General features: G+C 36.0%; 1 long non-coding RNA gene across 1 annotated transcript in view; it reads right to left on the bottom strand.

The window, feature by feature from the left end:
• Window positions 1–2917: 2917 nt before the first annotated feature.
• The window catches only part of LOC137215915 (uncharacterized), a 144954-nt gene continuing 121815 nt past the window's right edge, over window positions 2918–26056 (bottom strand). The window contains exon 5 of the long non-coding RNA XR_010939485.1: window positions 2918–3021. This is a non-coding gene — a long non-coding RNA (uncharacterized lncRNA). The remainder of the gene's footprint in view (window positions 3022–26056) is intronic.

The raw sequence follows: 26056 nt of genomic DNA on the forward strand, positions 1-26056 counted from the left end.
TTTATAAAATTCTTCACAATTACAAAGTACTTTTTACAAATTGTTTCATTTGACCCTTACAACCATTTTTTAAAGAGGTTGTGTAAGCAGCATTAGTAGTATAATTATTATAATATGTATATCACAAGACTGATAGTAAAATTGTGGTATACCTATGACATATGTGATATAGTACATTATGTATACCTTCATAGGGTATAATCTATAGTCTTCAAAAATAATAACTTACAAAAGACATAAAAATACTTGCACATATATTATGAATATGTGCATTAAATTATACATTTGTACAAACTGTTATAAAATTATAAATTAATACTAACTAGGATATAAGTAACTAATAGTTGAGACAGATAGTATATCCTTTAGGAATTCAAAACAAGTAGTGATAATATTTAGTGTAACTAAATTAGCCATGAAACGATTCCTAGACTAAGAGAGACTTGGGTTTATTTTAAAGGAAAAATAGCATATTGAAAGTCAAGAAGGAGGAAGAGGACTTTTTAGGAACTACCAATAGTATGAACAAGGGCATGGGGGTAAAAGTGCATACAGTTTGTGTCAAGATAATGACAAGAATATGCTCTCTGTAGGAAAGGAATTGCTTAGAAAAACAATGATAGGGGATTCTGGAATTGTATGTTGAGGTGGGTTGGTAAGGATCCTGAATACTTTCTCATACCAAGACACAGCTTCCATTAACACCTCTCTGCTGATGGTGCTTGCATCCAAGTTTCCAGACCAGAACTCTTTCCTGAATTACAAACATATACTTAAGTGCCTGATAGGTTCAATGCCTGAGGAATCCCACAAATACCTCAAAATCAACATGTTCAAATCTGAACAGTATCTTTTTCACTCAAGCTTGCTCCTCCTCCTATATTCTCAATTTTATTGACGGCACTGTAACTGATGCAGAAGCCCAAGTCAAGAACCAGGAAGTCCCTCTATTACACTTTTTCATCTTTCTGTACAACTCAATTATGTGAATTTCAATTTCAAATGTCTCAAACTGTTTACTCTTTTTCATAACCAGTGCTATTGACTTCACAAAAGGTTTTTGTCATCTATTTTTTGAACCCTTGAGATGACCTTCTAATTAGTTTCCTTGACTCTAATCTTACCGACACTTGCCCATCAGAATAAGCAATTACATAATTTTCTTTACCAAATCCTTCTTCAGGAGCTTTCTATCAGTGATAACAATCTTTTATCATGGTCTGTGCCCAACCTTAATTTTTTAATAGTTTCAATTGTTGCAATCCCTGCCCTTCCCCCATGTACCCTGCACTACCACCATCCCAACTCAGTGCGTTTTCTTGGCTGTACCATTGACTCTGATGCCATTGTGCATTTGTTCTTGCTGGTCTCTCTAGTGGGGTGTTTTACTTATCATTGATTGTATCAAACTCAAACTTTTTGTGTCTGTGATGCTTTTGCTGGTTTCCCCATGTAGAGCTGGGTATTATTTCTTCTATGTTCCAGTGCATTTGGTGCAGGCTTTAGTTTGTTTATATAAATGTGTCTTAGGAAGACTGAACCTTTTAGGAAAAGGACAATATGCTATTTCATTTTTTTAATCCTCTTTCCCCAACACACACACACACATACACACGTGTGGTTGAAGTGAATAGATAATGAAATCAAATACTTCAAAGTACTAACTTAGAGACGGTGAATTAGAAAAGCACAGATGGCGGTAGTGGGTTATGCTGGGGGGCCTGACATCAGAGGAGCTCCTTCAGAGTAAGAGGTATGATGGGGAGCACCTGCTCTTCAAACCTCGAACTTAATCTGCATATCAAGTTTTACCCTACCCTACTATCGATCTAACACTTTTGAGTCATTTCTACCCCATTTACCCAATCACCCACACCATTTTTTTCAGTCCATTAAGAATGTGAGGCAGAGAATTAGGTGGCTGAAAACTCTTAGGGCTAAAATTCCTATTAGAAAGATAAACTGGGACGGAACATTCAAGTGTTTCATTGTCAAATCGTAATTACGTAATTTTTGAAGACTTACCTCTGTTTCAATAGTGAGAAACTATTTGGGAAACTGTATTGGAGGCCTTACTTGCCCCAAAAAGAAAGGTGATGGTGGAGATAAGAGACACAATAAACTGCTTGAGGAACTCTATTAGTATATTTTGGGAAAAGTAATCGACCATTGGCAGGGCTGACATTTTAATCACATTTTCTCTTCCATTCACTTACATTCTTTAAACCCAGTCTGCTGCTCATTGAATTGGAACACTGTACTGCCTAATCTTGCTACTTTTCTGAAATTCACCTGGTGGTTAAATATTTTCAATGCCTTTAACATTCTTTAAAAAGGGTAATTAAATGATGCTTAGCTTTTGACACAATTAACATTTTCTTCACTTTTAAGAATGGAGATAGCACAAGGTACTAAATATAGCTGCTGTCATAGAACAGAATAACAAAAGCAAGAAGAAAGGTTCAAAAGAGGTGATGTTAGGACATGTCAAGTGAAGCTTTTAGGCCAACTGCCTTTAGTTTTCCCTTTTGGTTTTTGTATAAACTACATTTTTACAGACTTGGCATTTTACACCAAAAAGCAACACAAAATTGTCTTCAGGGTGATTTTTTTTTGGGGGGGGGCGGTTGGGAGACAGCAAAGAAAGTCAACGTAAAAAACAGTAAAACACCAGTGGTAGCAGTTGGTGATGGCGGATGAGAAATAGATGTCAGATAAGTAAAGCAACAGGGAACTCATGTTTAGCATCACGGGGATATTGGAAATTCCAGCTGTGACAGAGAGCTTTCTTCATTCCTGGGTTCTCTGCCCACTATAAAATGTGTTTTTACAACTAACCAATCCCTCAATTATAAATCTACTCATTGTGTTGGATGTTACAGAGACCATAAATCAAGCATCAGATAGTACTTACCCACTAGGAGCTTATGGCTTTTCTAGGAAGGAAAGACATGCTGGCATTTTTTCCAAAAGGGAGCAAAAATCCCCAGCTGCTTTTTTTTTTGTTGCTCATGGAGTATTCTGGAAAAGCAGGGAAGAAGAGTTAACTGAAAATTAGTAGGAACTTGGGTTCAGAATTTGGAAGTTAGAAGATTAAACTTGGTCTTAGTTGGATGCCTGAGATAAAAAAAGCTTCAGAGAAACACTTGGCACTCAAGGTAATCATATAAGATGGAAATAGTGGCCCATTCTGTTTTCCCCTTGGAGTTCCTCTATGAAACTGTCACCTACTGTTGGCTTTACTGTTATTAGTAACAGTAATCTAATTGTTATGATCTAATTTGCTGGTTAATATCAAATGAGGTTACTTTTAATTTTTAATTTAACTTTATTTTTACTGAAGTATAGTTGATTTACAATGTTGTGTTGTGTACACCAAAGTGATTCAGTTATACATATATATATATATATATATATATATACATACATACCTATACATTTAAAAAAATATATTCTTTTCCATTACGGTTTATCATAGGATACCGAATATAGTTCTCTGTGCTATACAGTACGACCTTGTCATTTAGAGGTTACATATATTTTAAAGTTTCAAATTAAAAGTGACTTCAATGCCTACTTGACAGTTGGGCAGAATTGTCTGTGAAATGATGGAGGCCTAGTCTGCTCATTATGCCTCATAACAAATGCATAATGAGTCCCCTAGAGGGCTTCCTCTACTGCTGCTTCTCATACTCTTGCCAATCGGTAAAGTACTGGGCCAAGCAGTTTACAGCTATCTCCTTCACTGATATGCTGCTGTTCTTTCTGTTCCAAACACTTACAGAAGCCTCACTGGTTTTTCAGTGGTGGGTCCACTCACCCACTGTTGTTTTTCAGTTTGTCTCCTCGTTCAAAACTCATCCAGTGAATGTGACTGGCCTTCTTCAGCCTACATAAACCTTTTGATCACAGTCTTTTCCCCTGGGTCCGTGGGTACCTATGAGTCTCACATTTATATTATAATGGAATTCCACTCAACTAATTCTTCCATGATCAAAATATAGCCCAAGGTAACTTGTGGTCTTCAACTAGACAAATTTCAACATCAACTTGACTTAAAATTAGGAATATAATATATATGTACTGGGCTCCCTAGCTACAATTTATCGAATGCCCACTATATATTAACTTTGATCTGGACAATAATATTTTATTTAACATGTGATCCCAGTGTACAGACATAAGACATGTGACTGTTAAAACAACATTCCAAATAGGACTGTAATTTCTTTCTTTTTAAATAGGAATCCTGATTCTTTCTCTTTTTTATAAATTTATTTATTTATTTTTTAAATTTTTGGTTGCATTGGGTCTTCGGTGCTGCACGCAGGCTTTCTCTAGTTGCGGCGAACGGGGGCTATTCTTTGTTGTGGTGCGCGGGCTTCTCATTGTGGTGGCTTCTCTTGTTGTGGAGCACGGGCTCTAGGCGTGTGGTCTTCAGTAGTTGCGGCACATGGGCTCAGTAGTTGTGGTTCGTGGGCTCTAGAGCGCAGGCTCAGTAGTTGTGGCAAACGAGCTTAGTTGTTCTGCGGCATGTGGGATCTTCCCAGACCAGGGCTCGAACCCGTGTCCCCTGCATTGGCAGACGGATTCTTAACCACTGAGCCACCAGGGGAGGCCAGGACTGTAATTTCTAATGACAATTTCTCTGATTTCAAACAGTGTTGTCTTCCGTGTCAGAATTATTCGTGCCGACAGTACACTAGAAACAGTTGAAATATCTGCCCTAAGATACAGATCAGTGAAAAGACTATTTCCAAATCTGAATATTTACAGGGTGTGAGCTGTTAAACACTCCCTAAAAGACAGTATATTTCTTTTTTAATTTTAGAAGGAAGAGTATTCTGGATATAGGTAGATAATTGGGGCTGGAAAGGGTTCAAGGACTAACATGATACACATTCAACACATATATATGTAAAAAATCAGCAATATACACAAATACAGTAAGGTTCTAAAATATTTATTGATTTAGTAAATATTGCTTAAATGTCCACTGTGTGCCAGACACTGAAATAGGTGCCAGAGATACAAATACTTTTTGTTCTCCATAAACGGTACAGTGGCAAAACTGAGTCTTTGAGTCACCTTAGCAACAGAGAAAATATTTTGAGATAACCAGATAATCAGCTAGCTTGGTAGACAGTTCCTATACACAACATAGCTCATTATAATTACTAGAGTATTAGAAAAAAGTAACACCCTCCTATAAAATGTTTCATAGCCTCTCCTCTCTCTTAAATTCTCTCAGTGCATAATTTATTTCCTAATTATCTTAGAAAATAGAAATAATCAGAATAAAGCTTCCACAATGTCCAGCTACCTCATTTACTATCCTGGGCACTCTCAGGATTAGAATTTATTCCATCTCCTCAAGGACATAACTATAGTACGTCACCTTCACCCAACATCATTAGTAATTCTTTCTATTTTATTTTTTACAGACTTATTTTAGAGCAGTTTAGGTTCACAGCAAAACTGAGAGGAAGGTAGAGAGACTTCCCGTCTATCCCTTGGTCCCAAACATGTATAGCCTCTCTCATTATTAACACCATTTTAATACAATTATAACAGCTTCTTTAAAACACTTGTGTGCTAAACCCAATAACTATGTCATCTCAGAGTCCCTTTTTTTTTTTAACATCTTTATTGGACTATAGTTGCTTTACAATGTTGGGTTAGTTTCTGCTGTATAACAAGTGAATCAGCTATACATATACATATATCACCATATCCCCTCCCTCTTGCATCTCCCTCCCACCCTCCCTATCCCACCCCTCTAGGTGGTCACAAAGCACCCAGCTGATCTCCCTGTGCTATGCGGCTGCTTCCCACTAGCTATCTATTTTACATTTGGTAGTGTATATATGTCCATGCTACTCTCTCACTTCGTCCCAGCTTACCCTTCCCCCTCCCCGTGTCCTCAAGTCCACTCTCTGTGTCTGTGTCGTTATTCCTCTCCTGCCCCTAAGTTTTTCAGAAACTTTTTTTTGTTTTTTGGATTCCATACATATGTGTTAGCATATGGTATTTGTTTTTCTCTTTCTGACTTACTTCAATCTGTATGACAGACTCTAGGTCCATTTACCTCACTACAAATAACTCAATTTCATTTCATTTTATGGCTGGGTAATACTCCATTGTATATGTGTGCCACATCTTCTTTATCCATTCATCTGTCGATGGACACTTAGGTTGCTTCCATGTCCTGGCTATTGTAAACAGAGCTGCAATGAACATTGTGGTACATGACTCTTTTTGAATTATGGTTTTCTCAGGGTATATGCCCAGTAGTGGGATTGCTGAGTTGTATGGTAGTTCTATTTTTAGCTTTTTAAGGAACCTCCAAACTGTTCTCCACAGTGGCTGTATTAATTTACATTCCCACCAACAGTGCAGGAGGGTTCCCTTTTCTCCACACCCCCTCCAGCATTTACTGTTTCTAGATTTTTTGATGATGGCCATTCTGACCAGTGTGAGGTGATATCTCATTGGGTTTTGATTTGCATTGCTCTAATGATTAGTGATGTTGAAGAGCCTTTCATGTGTTTGTTGGCAATCTGTATATCTTCTTTGGGGAAATGTCTATTTAGGTATTCCACCCATTTTTGGTTTGGGTTGTTTGTGTTTTTGATATTGAGCTGCATGAGTCGCTTGTATATTTTGAAAATTAATCCACTGTCAGTTGATACACTTGCAAATATTTTCTCCCATTCTGAGGGTTGTCTTTTCATCTAGTTTATGGTTTCCTTTGCTATGCAAAAGCTTTTAAGTTTCATTAGGTCCCATTTGCTTGTTTTTATTTTTATTTCCATTTCTCTAAGAGGTGGGTCAAAAAGGATCTTGCTGTGATTTATGTCATAGAGTGTTCTGCCTATGTTTTCCTCTAAGAGTTTTATAGTGTCTGCCCTTACATTTAGGTTTTTAATCCATTTTGGGTTTATTTTGTGTTAGGAAGTGTTCTAATTTCATTCCTTTATGTGTAGCTGTCCAGTTTTCCCAGCACCACTTATTGAAGAGGCTGTCTTTTCTCCTTTGTATATTCTTGCTTCCTTTATCAAAGATAAGGTGGTCATAGGTGCATGGGTTTATCTCTGGACTTCCTATCCTGTTCCATTGATCTATATTTCTGTTTTTGTGCCAATACCATACTGTCTTGATTACTGTTGCTTTGTAGTATAGTCTGAAGTCAGGCAGCCTGATTCCTCCAGCTCTGTTTTTCTTTCTCAAAATTGCTTTGGCTATTTGGGGTCTTTTGTGTTTCCATTCAAATTGTGAAATTTTTTGCTCTAGTTCTGTGAAAAATGCCACTGGTAGTTTCATAGGAATTGCATTGAATCTGTAGATTGCTTTGGGTAGTAGAATCATTTTCACAATGTTGATTCTTCCAACCCAAGAACATGGTATATCTCTCCATCTGTTTGTATCATCTTTAATTTCTTTCATCAGTGTCCTATAGTTTTCTGCATACAGGTCTTTTGTCTCCTTAGGTAGGTTTATTCCTGGTATTTTATTCTTTTTGTTGCAATGGTAAATGGTAGTGTTTCTTTAATTTCTCTTTCAGATTTTTCATCATTAGTGTATAGGAATGCAAGAGATTTCTGTGCATTAATTTTGTATCGTGCAACTTTACCAAATTCATTGATTAGTTCTAGTAGTTTTCTGGTGGCATCTTTAGGATTCTCTATGTGTAGTATCATGTCATCTTCAAACAGTGACAATTTTACTTCTTTTTTTCCAATTTGGATTCCTTTTATTTCTTTTTCTTCTCTGACTGCTGTGGCTAAAACTTCCAAAACTGCTGAATAATAGTGGTGAGAGTGGGCAACCTTGTCTTGTGCCTGATCTTAGTGGAAATGCTTTCAGTTTTTCACCACTGAGAATGATGTTGGCTGTGGGTTTGTCAATACTTAATTTTGTTGATGATACACTGTAGAGACTCTGAATTCAGTTATCTTCCTCTGAAAAGTAGTCATTTTTATTCTAGTAGCAGTGAAATTACTGGTTGATTACCTGCTTTTGACAGATGGGTTATACTTTGTGTGGGGGATCTAATGCTTTGCCATTCTTTTTAGGTATATCCTTAGCCCTGGGATGTAGTGTTTACTCTTAAGATATGAACCTAGTGGGCTTCTACATAACTATGAGGTCTTTTCTAAGCTCCTTTTGGCACAATTCAAACTCCAAACGCTGCCTGATGCAAAGGGCATCAGCTGAAATCTCTTCTCAGACTTCTTTCAAGGGTTAAATCTTCTCAAGTTCGCCTGTTTTGGGTCATTCCCCAGTGTGATCCAATAAATGTATGTATATGAATGTGCACATGTGTATGAGTGTATATACTCATGTATATATAGTTACATATCATTTTACAATTGTTACAAACTACTCTACTATTCCTGAAACTGCAACTAGGTGAAGGTTTTTCTTGAAGTTTACCTCCATCTATGTTAGACATCCTATCATTAAGTTTTTCTTCACCTTTTCAGAAAACATTTCAACCTTGCCATCATAAGTAATCACCTGCAGCCATCTTTCACCCATCTTTGAAACTGGACCTTTCTTTGTATTAGTGATAAAGAATTGCTTAGGATAATAACTTGAGTGAATATGAATCATAAGTATGACTGAATATGACTTTGTATCTTATTGCTCTTAAACACTGAGCACAACTATAAAATAAACAGCTTTATAAAGTACAGATAATTGTATCCTCTCTAATTTTTTGGAATAATCAGAGTTCTTTGCATCTATTAATAAAATATTATTAAAAAATCAAAACACAGTCATAAGATTATCTTCTCTCTTATGTGCATTTTTTGATATTTTCTTCCATCCTTTGAATTAATTTATTGAACAAATTTATGTTCTACTGAACATATATATTTAGGTACTGGAGATTAAACAATTTGTTAAAAAATTCTATCAGAGGTCATAAAGGAGTAGAGTAGAAAAATCTGTCTTTCTCTACTTGTATTTTGCCTCCTGACATGTATTTAATTGTTGCTTTGTCTAATGCAGTGTTTCAAAATGGTTTTGGGGCCAGCTGGAGCAATTTACAAAGAGCCTATTTAATTCTTTTAAAGCCCAAGTACATGATTCAGCCCAATTAAGTACTCTTAACTCCAGACACTGAAAACATAAATGAAAGGAAAGAAAGAGCCACCTTATTGGGAACATTAGAATAAAGGAACAGTTGAAATTAGTGTGAATCACTCCCTAATTTCCCACCCTGTATCAGGGGTAGAATTATCTCAGGGTAAGGGCATTCTGCACTAGTGAAGTATGTATCTTACAGCAGATGTGATGCTTGTTAAAAGCTCCTTCTGAAACTCATGTGGTTTGGCTCTGTGCAGAGTTAGATCTTTAGGGTAGCTTCTGAACAGGATGGAAATAATGATAATCCCACAAGCTCTAGTGTATAAGTATGGATTTGCTGCTGTGTACATCCCTTAGCAGCCATCACATACACATACACACAAAAAGCTCCTTTTTGTGAAAACAATTTGCTGCTTCTTCCATGCTAAGACACCTCAGAAACAAGAACTTACCTTCTCATTGGCTTATGTCCTCTGAAGTGGAGTCATATTTTCAATGGGGAATAAATAAGTTTAAAAAAATCTAATTATTTTTCTGCCTAAGTTTGGTTAGCCAGAAGAAATTTACTATCAAGCAATCAGCATGCCATTTTGACCATTTCTTCTAGTTCAATAGGGAAATCCATGTTAGATATTGGAAAACTGTTATTATAAATTGCCCTGGCTTTATCTTTTGCATCTCAATTCTCAAGGTTGAACATATCAAGTAGTACTTGGTATTTCTTAGTTATTACATCACTGTGTAGTCTCTCCCAGGGAGATACACCTCCTCCTTCTTTGAGACAAATTTGAGGAAGAAACTTACATAGTTCTGAGACAAGAATAAACCAATCAAATTGAGGCAGGAGGGAAGAGGCTATAATTATAATTTAGTATGCATCCTAGACTTACATTTTGAGGAAGAAAAAGGCATTTAAGTAGAGACAGGGCCATCGTTCCATGAGAGGAGCCCAGATTCCCAGGCCTAACTGGATCTTTGAAAATTGACTCCATTCATTCATGAAACTTCACTTCAGAAGTGGAAACAAACAGTTCTCATGTCCTTTCTTTTTTTCTTTTTTTTTTTTTTTTGCGGTACGTGGGCCTCTCACTGTTGTGGCCTCTCCCGTTGCGGAGCACAGGCTCCAGACGCGCAGGCTCAGTGTCCATGGCTCACGGGCCCAGCCGCTCCGCGGCATGTGGGATCTTCCCGGACCGGGGCACGAACCCGTGTTCCCTGCATCGGCAGGCGGACTCTCAACCACTGCGCCACCAGGGAAGCCCTCATGTCCCTTCTTGATTCTAGTTCCTCAAATCAGGACTTTGCATTCCTTGGGCTCTGTCTCAAGACAAGGATTTCAGTGGTCCGCTTTGCCAACAGAATTCAACAATTCTCATCAGCATTTCACTTAATCTAGTTCATTAAGCATTCAAGGCAATCAGAAAGTTAAATTACACAGAACAAACATCAGTGACTGGTGTACATGTAATAGGAGGAGGAGGTGTCCCCGGAGGGCAGAGAGTGGCAGGGCTGGTAATTTTGTGAATTGTATCATTAATAAAATATACTTTATTCTATTTGATGCTGACTTTAGGAAGGTTCCTGTGTGATGATTACATTTTTAAGCAGGCAATTTTTTTTACGGCTTTACCCAAGGCTAAAGGGAAATCTAATACAAAATTTAAAAAGACTTAGCTGAAATGCCCATTAAATTTTTAGTTGTGTCCTTTTAGCAGTTTTTAAGAGCTATAAATTCAAAGCTACCCAAGACAGAAAAAATGTTACTTTATCAACTGCATAATACATAATGGGGCATCTACCAAAGAAAAGTATGATGGTTCTATATTTTTAATTCAAAACATTTTAGAAGCTTTTATTTTCCTGATTAAAAATATTTACAGAAAGTTTATGTTTAAAGAGAGATAACCAACTTTTTTTTTTTTTTTTTTTTTGGTTGTGCTGTCCCCGACCAGGGATTGAACCTGTGCCCCCTACAGTGGAAGCGTGGAGTCCTAACCACTGGACCACCAGGGAATTCCCAAGACAATCATTTTATTGGCATCTTTAAAAGTTAATTGAAAGACAATTTATTTACATCATCTTTTTATATCTCACAAACCTAGAAGAGTGTATTGGTATTAATTAATTAGTTATGAAGGTCTTAATCTGCACAATTATAGTTTTATTGATCAAATGTTAGTGTGGTGGCTAAGAGTACGGGCTCTAGAATCAGAATGCCTAGGCTCAGATACTAACTGACATTGCCAACATGTTGTTTGACTTTGGGGAATTTATTTCTTCTCTCTTGCTTTAGTGTCCTCACCTGAAAAATTGGGGAAGACCAGTTTTACCCAAATGGATTGTTGTGAAGATTAAATGAGAGAGAGAGGACATGTAAAACTCCTAATCTAGAGGCTGGCATATTCTAAAGCCTCAACAAACAACGGCCATTTTCTTATTTACATTTCAGATCCATTTTCCATTGCATACAGAAAGTACTACTTTGCCATAATATATATTAATTTTAAATGTGTAAATAGAACAAGCAAAAATCTATCCACAAATAGAGCTGAGTGAGGGGGAAACAAAAAATGGAAAGATAGACTGATAAATAGACAAATGTAGCATGGTGAGAGGTGATAAACTCTTAAAAGAAAAATAAGGAAGGGAAGGGAGTTAGAGAAGTTGGAAGATTCCAATTATAAGATGATCATGGGAGACCTCACTGATAATATATTTAAGTAAAGATCTCATGGAGGAAAGGGAACAAGGCACACAACTATCTGAGGAAGGCATTTCAGGAAATAAAAACATTGCGTGCAAAAGTCCTAAATGTGTATAAAATGTGGAAAAATAAAAAGCAAGCAGGTGAGTGTGGCTAGAACAGAATAAGTGAGCAGAGGTAGCAGGAGATGACATTTGAGAGATAATGGGTGAGACTGATTGTGCTGGACCTTCCAGGCTCTTGAAAGCTTTTTGACCTTTACTTTGAGTTGGGAGAAAAGCCATTAGAAGGTTTGGTGCAGAGAAGTAATAGGATCTGACCTACTTGGTTGCATGTTGTGAGTAGATTCAGGTTTGGCAAAGATAGAAAAAGTTATGAGACTATGGCAATAATTCACAGAAGAGAAAATGGCTGCTTGGGCAAGAAGGTTATAGTAGGGATTTTGATAACAGAGGATTCTGAATATATATTTAGTGGAAGTAAGAAGCTTTCTTAACCAATTTCCCGACAGATTTCCCTAAGCAACCAGATGCATGCACTTGCCATTAACTGAGATGGAGAAGACTGGATGGAATACGTTTAGAGCGGAAAATCATAGATTCAGTTTGGTTTAGGTTAAGTTTGAAATGTCTATTTCCTGAAGGATGTGCTGAGTATAACAGAGTTGGGGAGTTGTAAATACATAGGAATTCATGAGAAAGGACCAGTCTTGACGTATAAATGTGAGAGACATCAGCATAGAGCTGCTATTTAAAGCTAGGTTCTTTGATAAGATCACTAAATAATAAGAGTAAATACAAAAGGGTGGAGGTCTAAAGACTGAGTCCTAGATTACCTAGAAGACAAGGACATGAGGAAAAACCAGATGAGGAAATGAACAAGCAGCAACCAGAGAAGGAGAAGAAAGAAGAGAGTGTGATACCCTGAGACTCAAGTAAAGGAAATAGTTCCAAGGGGAAGGAGTAAATAATTATGTTAAGCGTTACTGTTACATTAAGTAAGATAACTAATAATTGACCAGTAGGTTTACCAACGTGGAGTGCTTATGTGAATTGGATAAGAGCAATTTCAGTAAAGTGTTATAGGCAAAAACTCTATTGGAGTGGACACAAGGGAAAAGAAAGGAACCTAATTTGAAGGCAATGCATATGTTACTTTAAACACGTTTTCTTGTAAATGGGAACAGAAATGATAGCTGAAATGGATTTTGGGTTAACAGGATGACAGAATGTGTGTATGTGAGCAGGGATGATGCATTAAGAAAATTATGAGTCATGGTTTCTGGTTCCACATATAAGGAGCTTGAAAGTTGCCACTCCTTTCTAACAGCAAGTAAAAAGCTGAACAGACTACAAAACTCAACAGCTCTTCTAGGCTCCATAAGTGAAATGAGAACACAGGGCAAACCACTGGCCTCACACTGGTGAGACAAACAGGAAAATACAGAGAATAACACCTTACTGGAAAAGGGACTCACAAGCAGAAACCGCTGCTGGCACCAGTAGCACATTCCCTAACTTCAAACTATACCTCAAAGCTATAATAATCAAAAAGTACAGTGCTGGCACAAAAACAAACACATAGATCAATGAAACATAAAAGAGCACCCAGAAAGAAACCCACACACTTCTGGTCAATTAATCTACAACAAAGGAGGCAAGAATAAACAATGGAGAAAATACAGTCTCTTCAACAAGTGGTGTTGGGAAAACTGGACAGCTACATGTAAAAGAATAAAACTATGTCATTTTCTCAAAAACTGTACAAAAATAAAGTCAAAATGGATTAAAGACTTAAATGTAAGACTTGAAACAATAAAACTCCTAGAAAAAAGCATAGTATGCTCTTTAACATCAGTCTTAGCATCCTATATCTATAGGATCTGTTTCATCAGCAACAACAACAAAGCAAAAATAAACAAATGGGACCGCATCAAACTAAAAAGTTTTTGAACAGCAAAGGAAACCATCAACAAAACTAAAAGGCAAACCACTGATTGGGAGAGATATTTGCAAATGATATATCTGATAAGGGGTTAATATCCAAAATATATAAAGAACTCATATAATTCAATATCAAAACAAACAATTTGATTAAAAAATGGGCAGAAGACCTGAATAGGCATTTTTTCAAAGAGAGGAGAGACATAAATTATCAATATTGTATCAGCAATGAAAAATGGTATATCAGAATAGATGTACAGATATTAAATGGTATTAAGGGAATGTTATGAACAATTTTATGCCACCAAATTTGACAACTTGGACAAAATGGATAAATTCCCTTGAGATTTAAAACCTATGCAAAGTGATAAAGATAAAATCTGAGAGTCATATACTCATTAAAATACTTTAATTATTTATCAAAAATCCTCCCATGAAGAAAATTTCAGGACCATATTGGTTCAGTGATGAATTTTACCAAACATTTAAGAAGGTAATACTAATAATCCTACACAAATATTTTGAGAAAGGAGGGAAGGAAATACATACCAAGTTGTTTTATTAGGATAGCAAAATACTGATTTCAAAGCCTGACAAAGATATTCTGGCAATAAATATGTTACACACAAATATGTCTCATGAACACAGATGCCAAACTTTAAAAATATGTATTTGCAAATAAAATCCAGCAACATATAAAATGATAATATTTTACGAGCAAGTGGGGCTTACTCCAGAAAAGCAAAATTGGGAATACTATTCAGCCATAAAAAAGAATGAAATAAAGCCATTTGCAGCAACATGGATGGACCTAGAGATTGTCATACTAAGTGAAGTAAGTCAGACAAAGACAAATATTGTAAGATGCCACTTACATGTGGAATCTAAAAAATAGTACAAATGAACTTATTTACAAAAAAAACCAGATTCATAGATATAGAAAACAAACCTATGGTTAGAAAAGGGGAAAGGGGGAGGGATAAATTGGGAGTATGGGATTAATAGATGCACACTACCATATATAAAATAGATAAACAACACGGATTTAGTATAAAGCACAGGAAACTATATTCAATATCTTGTAATAACCTATAATGAAAAAGAATTTGAAAAAGAAAAAATATATATATGTATAACTGAATCACTTTGCTGTACACCTGAAACTAGCACAATATTGTAAATCAACTATACATCAAGAAAAAAAAAAAACCAAAACAATGAATGTAATTTGACATATTAACAGAATAAAGAAAACTCACATTGCCATCTCATTAGATGCAGAGAAGTCTTTGGCACAAGCCATCACTCATTCCAGTAAAAACCTTTGGCAAACTGGAAATAGAAGAACGCTTCCTCATTCTGACAAAGGGCATCTATAAAAAGCCCACAGCTAACATCATACTTAAGGATAAATCATTGAGTAAATCCCATAAGGGCAGAGGTCATGCCTGTTTTTTTTTTTTTCCATGTAGAAATCTTTACGACTTTTTATAACAGAGAACAAAAATACAAAATAAAAATGTTTTGATAATATATACATAAATTAAATACATTTAACTAGAAAAATTAGATTGCATCAAAAACTAAAATCAAATTTCACACTGAATTAAACAGCTTTCTAAACTTTAAATCAACATTTTTCAGAAATGCCAAGATAAAATCGTGGGAGGAAACAAAGCAAGTCAGAGAAAATAAAAGGAAAGTGGAAATGAGATTATGAATGGAAGAGAGGCTAAATTGGGAGGCAAAATCATTAATCATGAAGGAGAGGGGGTACTTTTAAAGAGGTCATGCCTGTTTTATTCACTTTTATATTAGCCAGTATTGGGCTCAGAAACTACATGGTGGACGCTTAGCTCATTTCTTCATTCCTTCGTCCATTTATTTCTTGAATATTTAATGAGTGTTCACCATGTGTCACATGGTGTCTTAGGTACCGGGATATGGCAGTGAGCAAAACAAAAACCCAGCTTTCATAGACCTTAAACACCTGTCAAATGAAAGAATGAGTGAAAGAGAAAAACACCTCCTAATAATGATGCCAATAAACATTCATATTTTTACATATTCCATGCCTATCATTTCATCAGGGTCTCATAACACTGATGCAGTGTAAGCAGAGTAAAGTAATATTCCTATTTTGTAGATAAAGGAAACTGAAGATCAGAAAGACAGTGGGTTGCTAAAAGTCCCACAATGATGAATCAAGGACAGGCACCTAGGTCTCCAGAGAGGAAATCTCACTTCTGTTCTTCTTCCTTTAAAATGAACCAGAGAAAGGATGAAAACAGACAAGCCCCACAATTTAGGATTTATGAAGGCTGCCGCCTTTTTTTTCCAAACAGGAAAAATGGGTGCTTGAAGCACTTGCTTATTGTTCCACAGCAGCAGCTGTGGCTGCTTCAGTGAGGATGCCTTGTTAAAAGGAGAAAGAAGCATGGCTGCTTTGACAGAAGTTTTCTCTTGTGGCCTACAGAGGATCAGACATTCATCACGCGCTGTTATTTATTTATCATATCTTAGACACTGCCCTCAATAACACAAATGTGAAAAAGCAGATTCCTTTTCCCTGGGGAAGGCCAAGGCTGATGAGTCAATAATTAAAAACTGCCTCAACAGCTGACACTTGGGCCTCTCTGAGAAGCTGCAAAAGGGCAGGGGAAACGAAGAAAAGGTTCTTCTTTTTTTTTTTCTTTTCAAAAATTTCTTGTGAATAATTTTTTATTAGGGTAGGAAAGTCCTATGGCCAAGGGACTTTCTTTGTTATTATTTTTTTTAACTGAAGTATAGTTGATTTACAATGTTGTGTTAATTTCTGCTATACAGCAAAGTGATTCAGTTATATATATAATGTATTCAATCATATATATTATATGTATATTCTTTTTCATATTCTTTTCCCTTATGGTTTATCACAGGATATTGAATACAGTTCCCTGTGCTATACAGTAGGACCTTGTTGTTCATCCATCCTATATATAATAGTTTGCATCTGCTAATCCCAGACTCCCAATCCTTCTTCCCTTCTCCCAACCCCTTGGCAACCACAAGTCTGTTCTCTATGTCTGTGAGTCTCTTTCTGTTTCATAGACAAGTTCATTTGCATCATATTTTAGATTCCACATATATGAGATATCATATGGTATTTGTCTTTCTCTTTCTGACTTACGTCACTCAGCATGATAATCTCTAGGTCCATCCATGTTGCTGCGAATGGCATTATTTCGTTCTTTTTTATGGCTGAGTGGTATTCCATTGCGTATATGTACCACATCTTCTTTCTCCATTCATATGTTGATGGACATTTAGGTTGCTTCCATGTCTTGCCTATTGTAAATAGTGCTGCAATGAACACTGGGGTGCATGTGTCTTTTTGAATTATAATTTTGTCAGGATATATGCCCAGGAATGGGATTGCTGAATCATATGGCAACTCTATTTTTATTTTTTTATTTTTTTAATTATTATTATTATTTTTTGCAGTACACGGGCCTCTCACTGTTGTGGCCTCTCCCGTTGCGGAGCACAGGCTCTGGACGCGCAGGCTCGGTGGCCATGGCTCACGGGCCTAGCCACTCCGTGTCATGTGGGATCTTCCCGGACCAAGGCACGAACCCGTGTCCCCTGCATCGGCAGGCGGACTCTCAACCACTGCGCCACCAGGGGAGCCTTATTTTTAGTTTTTTGATGAACCTCCATACTGTTTTCCATAGCGGCTGCACCAATTTACATTCCCACCAACACTGTAGAAGAGGGTTCCCTAGAAAGGTTTCTTCTTATGAGGTCAAACCAAAAATCATCAAAACAGGAAGAGTTATGTGTAAATGAAAGGGAGAAAGACTGAGGCAGCATGGTAGACTGTTAGCCTAATGTGAACCAGAAATACAAAGGGTCCATTAAACAGTAAGCCTGATGTGAGTGAGGGTGTATAACCACAGACGTTCTGGGAGATCACCCTGTCACAGTATTTGCTGCCGGGAGAGGACAGAAAGTTTTAAACTGTGCAGCTTGAGTTAGAGATAAAATTCTAAGGGAAGTTTCTGATGACCCACCTACAAAAATGACAAAGCAGATAAAGGAAAATACAGTATTTAATTTGAAAATCCACAATGAACAACACTGAAATCCAGAAAAGGATGATAAACTTTCATTTCCACTGTACACAAGAGAAAGAAGGGAGGCTATACTGAGCAGAGGAACGTTAAGATAGTCCAAAAAAATAGCTAAAGATTTAACTGATAGTGTGTGAAACAGCAGCAGATTACCTGGGATTGAAGTAGCATCTTTCTCCAAAAAACGATTTGACTATTGCCAGTGAGGGCTTTATCAATTATTATTGAATTGGGGGTGGGGGGAGCAGTGGATGGTGGGGTCTTGGAAATCTCTTCTAAAGCCCTACGGTCTATCTTCATTCTTTTGGCTCCCAAGGATGCTACATTTCTCTTTTAGCTGATGGTCACTGGTAAGGGTCATCCATGCTGATTTCATTCCACAGACCTCCAGATACTCCTGAGTGGTGCTGAGTTAATTTAAAAATATCCCCGTATGGCATTTTGTTCTCCTTCTCTAGTCACTACAAAAAATTCCCAGAAGAATATAGGTAAGCTTTGAAAAGCACGCTTTCTCTGGTTGTGTTTTTCTTATTGCTTTTTCTAAGGCTTCATAAATGTCTTGTCTGAAATTTTAAGTATCTTCAGCATTATTTTAGATGAAGAGAAGAAAAATTGCCAAAGTTCATAAAAGGTTTGAATAAAGTAACATAAATGAAAAAAATAATTATTTGAACTTATTACTTTCCTCATAACAGTGGCCTTAAACGTCTTTCATCTATAGTGGTTTGCAGGGGAGATGGCCATGAGGGAGAGAAAAAAGCAAACTAAATGTGACAGTGTCATTAAACCTACCCAGGTTAGGCAAGAGGAACTTCTTGGAGAAATGCCAGCCTTAACGGCCCCAGAATTATAATGCAGAGGATGGAAGTGTAAACCAGGGGCACTCAAGAGCCAGCCTCAGAGGGAGGCATGACCAGCCCCCCGCCATGTGTCCTGATTTCAGGGTACTTGAAAATCTCTTTACATTGACAAATGCTTCTCCAATCTCTTCCATTGCCTTAAATTCCACCATTAGAACTTTTGCTCTTTTGCTTGAGGGTTTTTGCCATTGTGATGAAGTTTCTGCAGAACGTGATGTTTCCTAGGGGTCATAGCATAAGGAAGGCTTTATACAAGAACATGAATTAGTTGATAAGATCCATTCATAATAGCTTATTTGGCTAAGGGGTGAAAGTGTGTAGGGCATAACATCAGACTTCAGTGAGACAAATAAAAGCAAAGTAGAACTAAGAGTCAATATTAGAAATGATTTTTAACTCCATAGTATTATATCCAGCTGGGTCTGCGTGAAATGCTTATGATGCTGCAATTTTTATCTAGTTCATACTTTGAGTTTGAAACCACGGCAAAGAGAAGAGATGCCAAAAGCCTGGAGGTGATCAGGTGATGCCTCCGGTTTCAGGAAAAGAAGAGGAATTTCAGCATATAGACAACCGAACAGTGAAAATAATAAGCTCATTCAGTTTTTACAGCTTTATTGAGATATAATTCACAAACCACATAATTAACCCATTTAAACTGTACAATTTAATGACTTGATGTCTTTATAAAGTTGTGCCTCCATTGCCACAATGTATTTTATAACATTTTTCTTATCCCCAAAGGAAACTCCACACCATATCACTTAGCCTCACATCTGATCTCCTCAGCCCCAAAGCCCCAGGCAACCACTGATCTATTCTCTGTCCCTATACATTTGCCTGTTCTGGACTTTAAATGGAATTTAAACTGATTCTTAATGATCAGCATTTTATTTTTTAAGAATAAATCTTGCCCAAACATACTGAATTCTTTGTTGATTAAATTACTCTAATCTCCCTTAAAAATGTTAAGCACGGGCTTCCTTGGTGGCACAGTGGTCGAGAGTCCGGCTGCCGATGCAGGGGACACGGGTTCATGCCCCGGTCCGGGAAGATCCCACATGCCACGGAGCGGCTGAGCCGTAAGCCCTGGCCACTGAGCCTGCGCATCCGGAGCCTGTGCTCCGCAACGGGAGAGGCCACAACAGTGAGAGGCCCGTGTACCGCAAAAAAAAAAAAAAAAAAAAAAAAGTTAAGCACAGGATCTCACTTTTCTGGAAGAAAGAACATTTGAAACATTCCAGTCCACCAAAAAGAAACTAGTCAAGATAAGAAACTCAAAAATGGACAAGTCGTGGTATAAAATATCTCAACAATCATTTACACATAGAGTTAACAGTCATTAAAATGTTTATAAAATATAGCAAATGTCAACTAATTCTTTAAAGAATATATATGATGAAAAATACATTATAATTCATAAAATCTGAATCAGTTCAAAACAGCAACAAATTTGATAAAGACGGGGCAACAGAGGAGGAAGGAAAAATTACTTTCTCATCTTAACAAAAAGAAGAGTTAGGAAGAGTTAAGGCACCATAATTAGAGGGAAAAAAATAGGTTCAACATGTTTTATAAAAACTTAAAGTCTTCTGGAATTAAAAAGTAAGGATACAGTCTATTTAGAGAGAGGAAAAAAGTCAAAGAAAGATGTTACCTTTAGAAGTGACAGAAAAATGGAGATGATGAGAAAGTATAACTAAACGGTCCCCATCTCCTGATCCCAGGCCCACTTCACATTGCTATGCTTCATTTTAAACTTCACTTCCTTCCACAGTGATGCCTAAACTAGACCTAGAGTTTATCTCAAGATTGAGATAAATTCCCTTAAACTACACTCCTTTATCTCTCTGAACTTCAACATTATTAAAATTAATCACACATATAATTATTTAACTGCCCTCCTAGGGAGGGCAGAGAATACTTTCATCCTGCCCACAGATGTATTACACACAATAGACAGCTTATAAACATGTTGAATGGCTGAATAAATGGATGTGTGCTTGATAATAAATACAGAATGAGCCAGCAAGATTTCAGAAGAAAACATGTATTAATTCAACCATTAAATGAAATCTATTAAAAGTCATAGTTTTTGGTGAACGTTTGTTGGCATGGATAATGCTCATGATGAAATATTAAATGAAAATACAATCCGACAGTCCAAGTTTCCAGAAAATACACCTGGAGAGAGAAGGAATGGATGGGAGAAAGAGAAGGAGAGAGACAGGGTTGGGAGGGAGAGATTGGAAAGGATTTTAGTTAACATTGACTATTTCTGGGAAGTTAAAATAAGTGTGTTTTTCCACACAAATTTCTTTGCTTTTTTTTTAAAAAAAATGGGTTTTATTTTGTTTTGTTTGTCCTAGAAAATGTCTTTTTATATTTTCCTTTGGTAAGCACCCTAATCCCCCTTTTTTACTTTCCCTTTTATTAGTTGGTTTGTCAGTTTTAAATGATTATCTTTTTTTTCCCACTTGAACAATAAATGAACTTATTTTACTTTCCCATTTTTAATCCCCTTTTTTCCTCCATTTTAAAAGTTGAATTCTTTGTACTTTGTGAGATCATACTTACACACTACTCTTTCAACCTTTTCTTCATCTTTGTTTTAGTCTTATATCTATAATTAAACATACTGAATGCTCACCATCAGTCCTTTCACCAAAAATTTCACATTATCTCTTAGTTGGATGAAGACCATTCCCTGGCAGCTTCCTCCAGAAAGACTCATGAGAACAGCCTGAGTCTTTTCAGGTGTAAACTTATTATCTGTGGTCTTGACAGCTGAACAGTAGCTTAGTTGAATATACTATCCTTGGATCATACCTTCTTTTCTTGAGTTTCTTAAAACTGCTGCTGCATTCTTGCCTTGCTTTGTATGCTGACTTTGAAAGGTCTGATGCCAATATTATTTTCTTACTTTGATCTTTTAGTATCTACGTTCTGAGAATTTTTGCCTTAATCTTTAACTTGGAATAGCTTTAGAAGTGTATGTTGTAGAGTCAGAATTTCAAGTCGATTATTCCAGAGGGACCCAGTGGATCTTTTTATTAGGTAGATGCAGTTCTTCTTTTATTTCGAGTTTTCTTTGATTACAATTTTTTTTTCCTGATTCAGTTTTACTAATATGTAATTAACATACATTGAGTCAACCATTTTAAATGTAGAGCTTGATGACTTTGGTTAAATGTATGCTTATATAACCCATGTAGCCACCATGACAATCAAGATATAGGACTTTTTCATAACTCAAGCAAGTTCCCTTGAGACCCCTTTTATTCAATGCCTTTCCTCCAATACACTTGCACTACCTTCAAAATCCATTTCTTGGCTCTAAGGAAGCACAGATTTGATTCCTATCACTACAGATTAGGCTTTTCTAGAATTCACACAAATGCAATCACACATTATGAACTATAATATGTCTGGCTTCGGTTTTGTCTTGCTTCTCTTTCTCAGCATCATTTTGGAATTTATCCATACTATTGCATGTGTCACTAGTTTATTCCTTTTTATTGATGAGTAGTATGCTGCTGTATGTATATATCACTATTTGTTTATGAGTTTACCCATTGACACACATTTGTGTTGATTCACTTTTGAGCTATTAAGAATAAGCCGTATATGAACATTTGTGTACAAGTCTTTGTGTGAACATACATTTTTGCTTCTCTTGTGTAAATAGGAGTGAAATTGCCACATCACATAAGTGTACATGTACATTTAATTTTATAAGAAACTACCCTACTGTTTTGCAAAGTTTCTGAACCATTTCACGTCACCACCAACAGTGTGTTGGTGTTCTGGGTGCTCTACCTGCTTGTCAATACTTTGTAGTTTCACTTTTTTGTTGTTCGTTTTTTATTTTAGCCATTCTAGTGGGCATGTAGTGGTATTTAATCATTGCTCTAATTTGCATTTCCCTGATGACTAATGATATTGAACACCTATTTTTGTGATTACTGGATACTCGTATAGCTTCTTTTGTAAAGTTTCTGTTCAAATCTTTTGCCAGGTTTTTGGAAGCTGTTTGTCTTCATGTTATTGAATTGTAAACGTTTTTAATGTTTTCTCCATACAACTCCTTTATCAGATGTATGTATCGTGAATATTTTCTCCCCGTGTGTAGCAGCCTATTAGTTTTCCCTAGAAGTATCTTTTGAAAGGCATTTTAAAATTTGATGAAGTTCACTTTATCTACTTTTTGTTTTATGCTTCTAGTTTTCTAGGTCTTGTCTAAAGAATCTGAATCCTGCCTAACCCAAGATCACAAAGATTGTCTTCCATGCTATCTTCTAGAATTTTTATAGTTTTAATCTTTATAATAGGTCTATGCATCTATTATGCATTATTTTGAATGAATATTGTGTATGATACGAGGTAAAGCTTGAGATCTACTATTTTACTGATGGATATCAAGTGGTCCAAGCACTAGTGGCTGAAAAGTTAATTCTTTTCCTCTTGGAAATACCTGTGTGCCTTTGTCAAAAATCAATTGTTCTTTTAAAATTTTTTTAATTAATTAGTTTATTTTGGCTGCAAAAAATAAATAAAAATTTTTAAAACTCAATTGCTCATAAATCTATGCGTTTACTTCTGGACCCCCTTTTCTTTTCCATTGACGTAAATATCTTAAGTTAAAACTTCACTCTTTTATTCCTTTCGCATATCTCAAGATCAAGTGCACCAATCAACTGTTACTCTCCATCTACTGGGTTTTAACTTTGTTATTGTAACTTTCAGTTACATAATATGCATTTTGTTGAAGTTTTTGTTTCTCTATTTATATTCCTTATTTGTTCACTCACTTTTATAATTCTTCCTCTCTTTGAACATTTTTCTTTTAATTCATTGAACATATTTATAATAGATGATTTGAAGTCTTTGTTGGCTACATCCAACAGCTGCTCCTGCATAGAATATGCTTGAACTGACTCCCTTTTCCTGTGTATGGGGTCACACTTTCCCTTTTTCTTTCCTAGTCTTTTGTTTTTTTAGTTTGATTTTTTCGCATGTGTTGTAGCTAAGCACACATTATAGATAATATGTTACAGTGACTATGGATTCCGTTGTGTCTTTCTGAAGAGTGTTGGTTAACCTGCTTGGATTCAAACTGAAAAAATGACTTCCTGACATGAAAAAGTGGGTATCTCAGTGTTGCTCCTAAAACTCCCATCTGCTGCTTTTAAGCTAGGTTCCTTTGGTGATCTTGGGCGTGTCTCCTAAATTTGCGGTCAGCCAAGAAATTAGGCAAGTGTTAAAATCTCTGCCGCCTCAGCTCAGCTGAGGCCATAGCACTCTACTAGAAACATCCCAACACGTCTAATCATAAGGTTAATCATAAGGCTCACTGCATTTGCTTTTCTTCTCTCATGGACCGCAGTCCTTCACTGTGTAATCTTCAATGTTGAAAAATAGTTTACATAATTTTTCTCCAGTTTTCTAGTTGTTGAGACAGGAATATAAGCCTGGACCTTGTTTACTTCATGTGGCCAAAAGTAGAACTCTCTGGATTATAGTTTTATATACAAGGTCCATTACATTGTTTGATAATCATCTTCAGGGGTTTTATTTATTTTTATGTTAGATCTTCTTTGCCTATATTCCATTTTAATCACTTTCTTTCTTTTCTTTTTCTTGTTGTTTTGTTTGTTAATCTGTCCCTATTCAATTCCCCTTGTTACATTTTCATCCATTCTCACTTAATTATCTTTTCCCTTAATCTTCCTTTATGACCTTTTCTTTAATTTCTTTCCTGATTTCAATCAACTCTTACTTCCTTTCTTGCTGTCCTATCTATTTTTGTTCTTAAATTTTGCATTTGTTATATAAATGTTATCTTCAAACACTTGTTTTAGGATATTTTATTCAGTTGATTGTTGTCTTATAGTTTTTTCCGCTTCATGGTTGGTTCTTTTAGGGGAATTTTTATCACATATACCATTTATCATTTTCTGTCTTTATCTTACAGGAGCTTTATATGGAAATAGGCTAATTTTATTCAATCCATTTCATAAACAAAGTTTCTATTTCAAAAGTACATTTTTTGTTAGTTTAATGAAGTTACTTCTTTTAATGTATATCTTTAATGTTGGTGATGATAGTGGGAGGAAATAATTCTTACGTCTTGTTGTTTATTTTTATTTTTTCAAGAGCCCAATGTTTTCTCTTAATTGCTTCTCTGCCTCCACAACTACAAGTTAAAAGAATGTCTCTCCCTTTCTAATTATCTTCTTCTCCCCCAGAAATAATGTCTGGACAAGACCGCCACCTATATATTTTTGAATCCTTTACTCACACCTAGTACTTACAACAATTAGGTTTCAGACCTCTGTTCAGTGTTGGATTTTTCTTTGGTGATTTTATGTTGGCTTTGTCTGTGTCTCCTTTTCTCTTTTCCCATTTTCCATGTGTTCTCCTCAGACTTAGCCCTACTGTGCACACACAATGTCTTGAAGTGACAGTGAGAAGTCTAATAGTAGCTATGTTGGCCTGTAAGGTTGATTTCTCTAGGTACAGGTGATTTAAAGCTTGTAGATTATCTGTTTTTTAATAATACTAAAGATGTGTGTTCTGTGTGTTTTCATCTTCACTTCTCTGTTTATATATATGTTTTTTTGCAAGCTATGTGCACCAATTCTGATTTTGACAGTCACCCTCACACTAGGGTCAACTGAACTCTCTAAATTTTCTGTGTGATTTTGAAATTTTCTACAATAAATAGTTATGCATTTTATAACAAAAGCTTAATCAAAAATTTTTTTCGAATTTCAGCAAGACACATTAAATTTTCTCAAGTCATTGTAACTTTGGGAATAATATAAATACATGAATCGTAGCTGACAATACAGTAAGGTAAATTTAAAGCCTTTTAAATAATCTCACATAAAAAATATAGATCTTTAGAATTATGTCAATTATGAGAGGGTGCTAAAGTTAAAGATCACAGAGTTCTGTTACTGGTCCTGTTCTATCTGATGTTTTAATCAATAACTTAAATAAAGGATAAAGGCATTTGTTTCACGGTTTTTAAATGATGAATCTTGGAAAAGTTACCAATGGTTTTGATTGCAGAAAAAAGTCAAAAAGAATCCTAAGAGGATGGCAATGGATTAAAATCCACCAAACTAATTTAGCACAGTGCATATAGATTACTTTAGATAAAAGGAAAAAAATCAATTGCCGGAATTTAAAATGTGATGAAACTGATTTGTCAGGAATTCGTATGAAAAAGACCTGATGCTTCCAGTCAACTGTCAATATAATATAAATCAACAATATGATGCATCTGCACAGAAAAGACCAATACAGTGTTGAGTTTTACCATTAGGTTGTTGT

Source organism: Pseudorca crassidens, chromosome 21, assembly GCF_039906515.1.
Source record: "Pseudorca crassidens isolate mPseCra1 chromosome 21, mPseCra1.hap1, whole genome shotgun sequence".
Classification (NCBI taxonomy): Eukaryota; Metazoa; Chordata; class Mammalia; order Artiodactyla; family Delphinidae; genus Pseudorca; species Pseudorca crassidens.